We start from the raw sequence: 9,217 nt of genomic DNA on the forward strand, positions 1-9,217 counted from the left end.
AGATGACATTTAGAATCTTTAGACTGAGTAAAGTACATACTCGTGCCCAATGCAGGGGGCCTCATCCAACTCACTGAAGGGCAGAATAGAAAAACAATGACAAACAGCAGAGTAAGGGAAAATGTGTTCCTTCTGCTTACCTTTGTCCTGAGATGCCAGTCTTCTCCTGCCTTTAAACTCAGACTTGGGCTCAGACTAGAATTCCACCTTTGTTCTGCTTTGAATTTCCCTAAACCATCACACTCAGATGGGATCTTGTCCTCCAGCTTGCTGACTACAGTCTTAGAATTTCTCAGGCTCCATATTCATGTAAGAAAATTTCTTAGAATGAATTTACACTGATATATTGATCATGATAGATCAGTACTTAGGTAGGTAGGTAGATAGATAGTCAGACAATAATATATAAATAAAGGGATAGATACCTATAGAGATATGACATAGTTATTATTAAACATTGATATATGTATTCTATTGTTGTTGTTTTCTGGAGAAACGAGACTAAGGAGAGGGGTGTACCATGCTGACTATGAGATAAGACTTGAGCCAAAACTCCACTGATCTCCTGACCTCCATATATCCCTACTCTGTCTTCTAGTTCTCAGTGAAATTTTCACTCTCTTGGAATTACTGTCAGTTCACAGCCTGTGTCCAGAACTCCCCAAAAGTTCTGATTAAATTCTTTCCCCAGTGGATGCTCACAGTGGTAAGTCCCTCCTATGGGGTAGGATGGGAGGAACATTAATAACGTTCATTTTTGGCAGCTTACCAGGGTCCTTCCTCAAGGGGACCATAAGCTGTCTTTTTATTCAACAGTTTCAGTTTCTGTAAACTCTTTCAAGTGTAGGAATTGATTTTGAACAGGGATTCTGACTGTTTGCTCAATGATTCTAGACAGACATTTATTCATTTGACCTGGATACAAATCACATATGAATTTGGTACTCATCCCATCTATTTCATGTCTAGGAACACCTTGATCAGCCAGCCCATGTCATATGTCTCTGTGATTCAGTCTATTCTGATTGCTGCTGTTTCACTCTAATGTTTACAAAAATCCAGTCACATTTTGCCTTTGGTGATTGTGTGCTACCTCCTGGCACCTGCCATCAAGAGAGCCAATTACCCTCCATAGTGTTTAGATTCTCCAGTTCAGTGATTGCTTCTCCAGGGTGTTTTCTGTTCTACAGAGACCAAAAATCACAGAGCTCTTCAAGGATTCTGGGACTCACCCTCACACATTCATTCCTCACAACTAAGGTAAAGGAACATTCCCTGGACCCCACGTTGTGAGTGAGCAGTTCTCACAAGGTAAATTGACTCTAAGGCCAGTCTCACTATCCCTTTGTATTCCTCTCTCTACATCATGCCCAGGCCATTCTGGCATTGATTGTGTTTCTAGGCCACCTTTCCAGCCATGCTTCAGACAAACTGCTAGTGTTCTTTCTTAAATTCCACACAGAAGCTACATTAAATTCACACTCTGCTTAGTGGAATCATATCAATAAATACTATGTAATCCAAGTTTAAGCCCTTCCTTCACTAACTGACTGGGAACCAATGTCAGTGCTCACTTTGTCTATTCCAATTGTGCACCCCTTATGCATTTTAACATCCATCCCCCATATTTTATCACTTACAATGGGAAATATCGTACAGTTCCTTTGGAGTATAGCCCACATCCTTATGGATCAGATTTTTATAACACTTCGTTTATTATAATAAAATCATTTTACAGTGTTGTATCTAATTCGAGATGAGAGCACAATTTTTCAGTTATATATGAACATGTATCTATTCATTGTCACATTTTTTTCTTTGTGAGCTAGCATAAGATCTTGTATATATTTCCCTATGCTATACAGTATAGTTTTGTTTATCTATTCTACAATTTTGAAATCCCAGTCTATCTCTTCCCACCCCCCATCCCTTGGCAACCACAAGTTTATACTCTATGTCTGTGAGTCTATTTCTGTTTTGCATTTATGCTTCATTTTTTTGTTTGTTTTCCTTTTTTTTGTTTGTTTTTTAGATTACACATATGAGCGATCTCATATGGTATATTTCTTTCTCTTTCTTGCTTACATCAGTTAGAATGACATTCTCCAGGAAAATCCATGTTGCTGCAAATGGCATTATGTTGTCGGGTTTTATGTCTGAGTAGTATTCTATTGTATATATATACCACCTCTTCTTTATCCAGTCATCTGTTGATGGACATCTAGTCTGTTTCTGTGTCTTGGCTATTGTAAATAATATTGCTATGGACATTGGGGTGCAGGTGCCATCCTGGTGTAGGGTTCCTTCTGGATATGTGTCTAGAGGAGCGGTATTCCTGGGTCATAAGGTAAGTCTATTCCTAGTCTTTTGAGGAATCTCCATACTGTTTTCCACAGTGGCTGCACCAAACTGCATTCCCACTAAAAGGGAACGAGGGTCCCCTTTTCTCCACAGCCTCTCCAGCATTTGTCATTTGTGGACTTTTGTATGATGGCCATTCTGACTAGTGTGAGGTGATACCTCATTGTAGTTTTGATTTGCATTTCTCTGATAATTAGTGATATTGAGCATTTGTTCATGTGCCTATTGATCATTTGTATGTCTTCCTTGGAGAATTGCTTGTTAAGGCCTTTTGTCCATTTTTGGATTGGGTTGTTTGGTTGTATCTTATTAAGTCATATGAGCTGCTTATATATTCTGCAGATCAGGCCTTTGTTGGTTGCATTTGCAAAAACAATTTTCCCATTTAGTAGGTTGACTTTTTGTTTTACTTATGGCTTCCTTTGCTGTGCAGAAGCTTGTAAGTTTCACTAGGTCCCATTTGTTTATTCTTGCTTTTATTTCTTCTAGGAGAAAATTTTTCAGATGTATGTCAGAAAGTGGTTTGCCTATATTTTCCTCTAGGAGGTTTATTGTATCTTGCCTTATGTTTAAGTCTTTGATCTATCTTGAGTTGCTTTCTGTGTATGGTGTAAGGGAGTGTTCTAGCTTCATTGTTTTACACGCTGCTGTCCAGTTTACCCAAAACCATTTGCTGAAGAGACTGTCTTTATTCCATTGTATATTCTTGCATCCTTTGTCAAAGATTAGGTGACCAGAAGTTTGTGGGTTCATTTCTGGGCTCTCTATTCTGTTCCAACGGTCTATAGGTCTGCTTTTGTACCAATACCATGCTGTCTTGATGACTGTAGCTCTATAGTATTTTCTGAAGTCTGGGAGAGTTATTCCTCCAGCCTCTTTCTTTCTCTTCAGTAATGCTTTGGCAATTCTAGGTTATTTGTGTTTCCATATGAATTTTATTGTGATTTCTTCTAGTTTTATGAAGTATGTCCTGGGTAATTTGATAGGGATTGCATGAAATCTGTAGATTGCCTTGGGCAGTGTGACCATTTTAACAATATTGTTCTTCCAATCCAAGAGCATGGGGTATCTTTCCATTTTTTTAAGTCTTCTTTAATTTCCTTCAACAATGGTTTACAGTTTTCCCTGTATAATTCTTTCACCTCCTTGGTTAGATTTATTCCCAGATATTTTATTACTTTGGGTGCTATTATAAGTGGGATGTTCTTTTCTATTCTTTTCTGTTGATTCATCAATAGTGTAATGAAATGCCACCGATTTTTTGAACGTTAATGTTGTAATCTGCTCCCTCTGCTGAATGCTTTCGATCAGCTCCTAGTAGTTTTGTGTGGACCTTTAGGGTTTTCTATATACAGTAACATGTCGTTGGCATATATAGTACAAGTTTAACCTCTCTTTCCAATTTGGATCCCTTTTGTTTCTCTGTCTGCCTTGATGCTGGGCAGTAGGACTTCCAAGACTACTGGTTGAATAGGATGGGGATAGTGGGCATCCTTGTCTTGTCCAGATTTTTAGTGTGAACTTTGGTAGTTTTTCACCTTTGAGTACTTTGTTTGCTGTAGGTTTGTCATAGATAGGTTTTTATTATGTTATGTACCCTCTATACCAACTTTGGTGAGAGTTTTTATCATGAATGGGTGTTGAATTTTATCAAATGTTTTTTCTGTACCTATTGAGAAGATCATGTGTTTTTTGTCCTTTCTCTTGTTGATAGGATTTATTACATTATTACATTGATTGATTTCCATATGTTGAACCACCCTTGTGTCCCTGGGATGAACCCCACTTCGTCATGATGTATAAACTTTTTTATGTGTTGTTGGATTCTATTTGCTAATATTTTGGTGAGAATTTTGGCTTCTATTTTCATCAGTGATATTGGCATATAATTCCTTTTTTGGTAGTGTCTTTGCCTGGTTTTGGTATGAGGGTGACAGTGGCTTCATAGAATGCGTTTGGGAGTATTCCCTCCTTTTTGATCTTCTGGAAAATTTTGAGAAGGACTGGTATGAGTTCTTCTTTGCATGTTTGGTAGAATTCCCTGGTGAAGCCATCTGGCCCTGGACACTTATTTGTAGGGAGTTTTTTTTTTTTTTTTTTTTTACTGCTAATTCAATTTCATTTCTAGTGATCTGTTTGTTCAAGGGGTCTGTTTCTTCTTGATTCAGTCTTGGTGGACAGTGTGTTTCCAGAAACTTGTCCATCTCCTCTAGGTTATCCAGTTTGGTTCCATATAATTTTTTGTAATATTCTTGTATGATATTCTGTATTTCTCTTTTATTTGTTGTAATATCTCCATTATCCTTTCTTATTCTGCTAATTTGTGATCTCTCTTTTTTCTTCTTTGTGTGTTTGGCCAGAGTTTGTCGATTTTGTTTCCTTTTTCAAAAAAACATCTTTGGGTTTGGTTGATTTTTTCTATGGTCTTTTTAATCTGTATTTTATTTATTTCCTCCCTAATCTTTATAATTTCCTTCCTTCTGCTGCCTTTTGGGGATTTTTGTTCTTCTTTTCCTTGTTCACTCAGCTGGTGGGTTAAGTTGTTTCTTTCAGATTGTTCTTCTTTTTTGAGGAAGGCCTGTATTTCTATAAACTTCCCTCTTAGCACTGCCTTTGCTGTGTCCCACAAATTTTGTGTGATTGTGCTTTCATTTTCATATGTCTCAAGGTATTTTTAATTTCAGTTTTGATTTCCTCATAGACACATTTTTTTTAATAACGTATTGTTTATTCTCCATGTCTTCCTTTTGTTCTCCTTTGTTTCTCTGTTGTTGATTTCTAGTTTCATGGCATTGTGGTCAGTAAAGGTGCTTGAGATAATTTCTATCTTCTTAAAATTGCTGAGGTTTCCTTTGTGCACAAGTACATGTTCAATCCTGGAAAGTGTCCCATGTGCACTTGGAACGACTGTGTATCCTATTTTGTCAGTGGTTTAATGCTCTGAAAATATATACCAAATCTAACTTTTCTATTGCATTATTTAATTTCTCTTTTGCCTTATTTATTTTCTGTCTGGAAGATCTGTGTAGTGATGTTAATGTGGTGTTAAAATCTCCAACTATGATAGTATTCTCATCAATATCCCCCTTTATCTTTGTTAGTAATATTTTTATGTACTTAGGTGCTCCTATATTGGGTGCATATGTATTAATGAGTGTAATATCCTCAACTTGTATCACTGCTTTAATCATTATAAAATGTCCTTCTTTATCTTTATGGCCTTTGTTTTAAAGTCTGTTTTGTCTGAAATCAGTACTGCAACACCTGCTTTTTTGGCTATTCCATTTGCATGGAATATCCTTTTCCATCCTTTCACTGTCAATCTATATGTGTCCTCCTCCCTAAACTGAGTCTCTTGTATGCAGCATATTGAAGATTCTTGCTTTATTATGCAGTCTGCCACTTCTATGTCTTTTGACTGGAGCACTTAGTGCATTAACATTGACAGTAATTAATGATAGATGTGTGTTCATTGCCATTTTGTACTTATCTTTGCAGTTGAGTTGGTATTTCCTCCTCGCTCCTTTCTTCTTCCTTTTATGGTTTGGTAACTTTCCTTTATGTTTCCATGGATCTTATTTATTTTTTTGACTCCCTTGTCTGTTTTGGCTTGTGGTTACCCTTTTTTGTAAGTCTATTAGCCCATTACTATTACTGTTTTTGTGAAACTGATAGTAACATGATCTCAAATCCATCCTCCCGAGAACAAAAAATTTAAAAAAGAAAGAAAAAAGATTTCTATGTTCTCTTGACTGTCTCTTCCACTCTCAATGATATGTATGTCTTCTTTTATAATTTCGTGTTTATTTTGTTTGTAATTCATGAGTTATCACCTTTCCAGTTGTGAGTTTCTCATTTCTGTAGCACCCTGCTGCTTTTGTATTTAGAGTAGGCCTTACAATATTTCTCTTAGCATGCGCTTCATGTTGCTGAACTCGTAGCTTTTTCTTGTCTGTGAAATTTTTTATGTCTCCTTCTTTCCTAAAGGATAGCTTTGCTGGATAAAGTATCTTAGGCTGCATCTTTTTTTCATTCAGGACTTTGAATGTCTTGCCACTCCCTTCTGGCCTGTAGTGTTTGTGTAGAGAAATCAGCTGAGAGTCTTATGGGGGTTCCCTTGTAACTCACTATTTGCTTTTCTCTTGCTGCCTTTAGGGTCACTTCTTTATCCTTGACTGTGGCCCTCTTGATTATGATATGCCTTGGTGTGTGTCTGTTTGGGTTCTTCCTGTTTGGGACCCTCTGAGCTTCCTGTTTTTGGATATCTGATTTCTTCTTTAAGTTTGGTAAATGTTCAGTCATGATTTCTTCAAAAACTTTTCAATTCCTTTGATCATTCTTCCCCTTCTGGGACCCCTATTATGCGAAGATTGACACATTTTATATTATCCCATAGGTCCCTTATGTTATTTTCATTTGTTTTTATTTGTTTATCTTGTAGCTCTTCTGATTGTTTGCTTTCTATTGTCCTGTCTTCTAGGTCGCTAATTCGTTCCTCTGCATTATCTAGTCTGCTTTGCACAGCCTTTAGATCATTCCTCATCTAAGCCAGTGATTTTACCATTTCTACTTATCTCTTCTTTATAGCTTCCATTTCATTTTTGACATATTTTATATCTCTAAGCACTATCTCCTTTAATTCCTTCAGTACTTTGATCACTCCTTTTTTGATATCTTGATGTAGTAAGCTATCGTTGTCTATCTCATTGACTGTGCTTTCAGGGGATTTCTATTGTTCTTTTAATTGGGAATGACTTCTCTGCTTCTTCATCTTGCTAATACCTCTCTGGCATGGTGGTTTATGGAATATCAGTTTTCTATTGTTGTCCTTAAAGAGTTTATGTATCTAATGCCTATGTAGAAATAATCTTAGAAAAGAGAAAAAGAGAGAAAGAGAAAGAATTTTCAAAGAAGGGAGAAAAAAATGTTTGAAAACATTGTGTAATGAATAGAAAAAGAGACAGTTGAAGCCGAAATTTTAAAAATAATAATAATAAAAATATTGAAAATAAATTTAGAGGGATTAAAACTGGGGATATATATAAATATTTAGAAGTAAAAATTAAAAGGATAATAGAAAATAGAAAAGGCAAAACAGATTTTTAAAAAAGGGGGGGTGTTCGGTATTCTCCTGGATACTCTGTGCTTTTAATGTGAAGTCCTTCGGTCTTCATCCTGTTTTGGAAGCTCAGCTTGCTCTTTCCAGAGGGGCCCTCCATCGGCGCCCTCATCTGTGCTGACCCCAGTGCCGGTCAGCAAGCAGATCACGCCTCCTCCCAACACTCGTCAGGTGCAGCTCTCTTTTGCTGTGGGTGGGTGGTTCACTGCCCCTCAGGATGCTGCTGTCAGATGTTGCAGACTGCCCATGTAGGAAGGTGGGCCGCACCCCCTCCCAGCACCACAGTCAGGGTCTGTGTTCCTGCCCGAAAGGCAGGGGCTGCCTGCCCTCTCCCAGCACCGGTCACTCCACTGCTCTGTGCTGCTGCACGCTCCGCCTCGGGTCGGCTGCTCTGCAGGCGGGCTCGGGGAAGGCTAAGGAACCGCCATGTCCCTGCTCCTGGCCAAAACCCAGCTCCTTGTTTGTCTTGGTGGAGCAAGTTCTCTGAGGGACCAGGACAGGATTGTATCTACCTCAGGCTGGAGACAAGTCTCCGTCTGGCCCTTGAGTCTGCTAAGCCCATATGTGAAGATGCAGGTTTTGCCCCCAAACCCCGCCAGGGTGCTAAGCACTGGAGGAGATGGCAGCTGTGCCTGAGCCCCACCTATCTTCACCCAAAGACTTTCTGAGGGTTTTCAGAGATGTGGCTATGCACCCTTCCCCCAGGACACATCAGCCACCAAGTTTCATGGAGGGGCCAGTTTGTTCTGCTCTGTGCACCCACAGCCACAGCACACAGCACCGTGTAGTCCCCCAGAGCAGTTTAGTGCAGCCAACCCCATTCCCTGCCCAGCTCGGGCAGCCTGGCTCTCCCCAGCTGCCATCACACATCTCGAGCTGTGTGTCACAGGGACCCTCTGTGCCCGTTTCACTTATTTTTGTCAGTCAAGGGCTGCTCTGTACAGTTCCAAGCCTCAGAGGTCCCCCCTCCATCCCTCTGGCCTCTCGGTTGAAGAGGGGAGACCCAACAAGCGAGTGCCAGTCCTCCTTTGCCACTTCCTCACTACGGGAATTGCCCCACTCTGTTTTGCCCTTTCTTCTCCCTTTTTTCCTTTTCTCCTACGAGATTTTTGGCATGTCTATCTTTTGAAGAGGACGATGATCTTTCGGAGTTCTGCAGGCTCTCTGGTTGGCTGAGTGGGTCTGTGGAAATGAGCCTTGGTGCTTTTGTGGGAGAGGGTGAGCTACGAGTGTCCTTCTAGTCCACCATCGTGGACTCCTACTCATGGACCAGATTTTGTACCTGAAATCGTGAGGCCTGCTGGGCCTTGAGTTTTCTTGCACTCTAGAAGCAAGAGAGACAGTGGAGGTTGGTCCGGAGTAGAAACTGCAGTACCTTGCAATGCAAATACGTCATGGAAGATGATTAGACTTGCCTCAGGCAATGAGTCTTAATCCACTCAAATAGGGGTGGAAGGACTACTTTTATTGGCAAATAAGGGTCACCAGAATATAGAGGTTTGTTGTCCTCACAGATCCCCTTTCCAATATTCAGGCTTTCATTCCTCTTCAATAATTATCCTCACTTTGACTGGAGATCCACTGTGAAGTTGAGAAATCAACTTCCATTTTAATTTATCCACACTTCTTACTGACGTTCGTTTAGCTGCTCACATTTCCAAAAAAAAAAAAATTAAAAGAAAATATTGCTAGAAAAAAATGTTTTTAATCAGAATGCTGGCAACCTGGGGAGATAGT

The 9,217-nt window shown here is 39.4% G+C and overlaps 1 long non-coding RNA gene across 1 annotated transcript; it reads left to right on the plus strand.

Annotated features, from left to right (window-relative positions):
* Nucleotides 1–402: 402 nt before the first annotated feature.
* On the plus strand, nt 403–8,828 carry LOC116659653. Its single transcript, XR_004315030.1, has 4 exons — nt 403–466; nt 2,977–2,981; nt 7,766–7,770; nt 8,818–8,828. It is a non-coding gene; the product is annotated as an uncharacterized LOC116659653 (long non-coding RNA).
* Nucleotides 8,829–9,217: the final 389 nt, after the last annotated feature.

This window comes from Camelus ferus, chromosome 24 (assembly GCF_009834535.1).
Source record: "Camelus ferus isolate YT-003-E chromosome 24, BCGSAC_Cfer_1.0, whole genome shotgun sequence".
Classification (NCBI taxonomy): Eukaryota; Metazoa; Chordata; class Mammalia; order Artiodactyla; family Camelidae; genus Camelus; species Camelus ferus.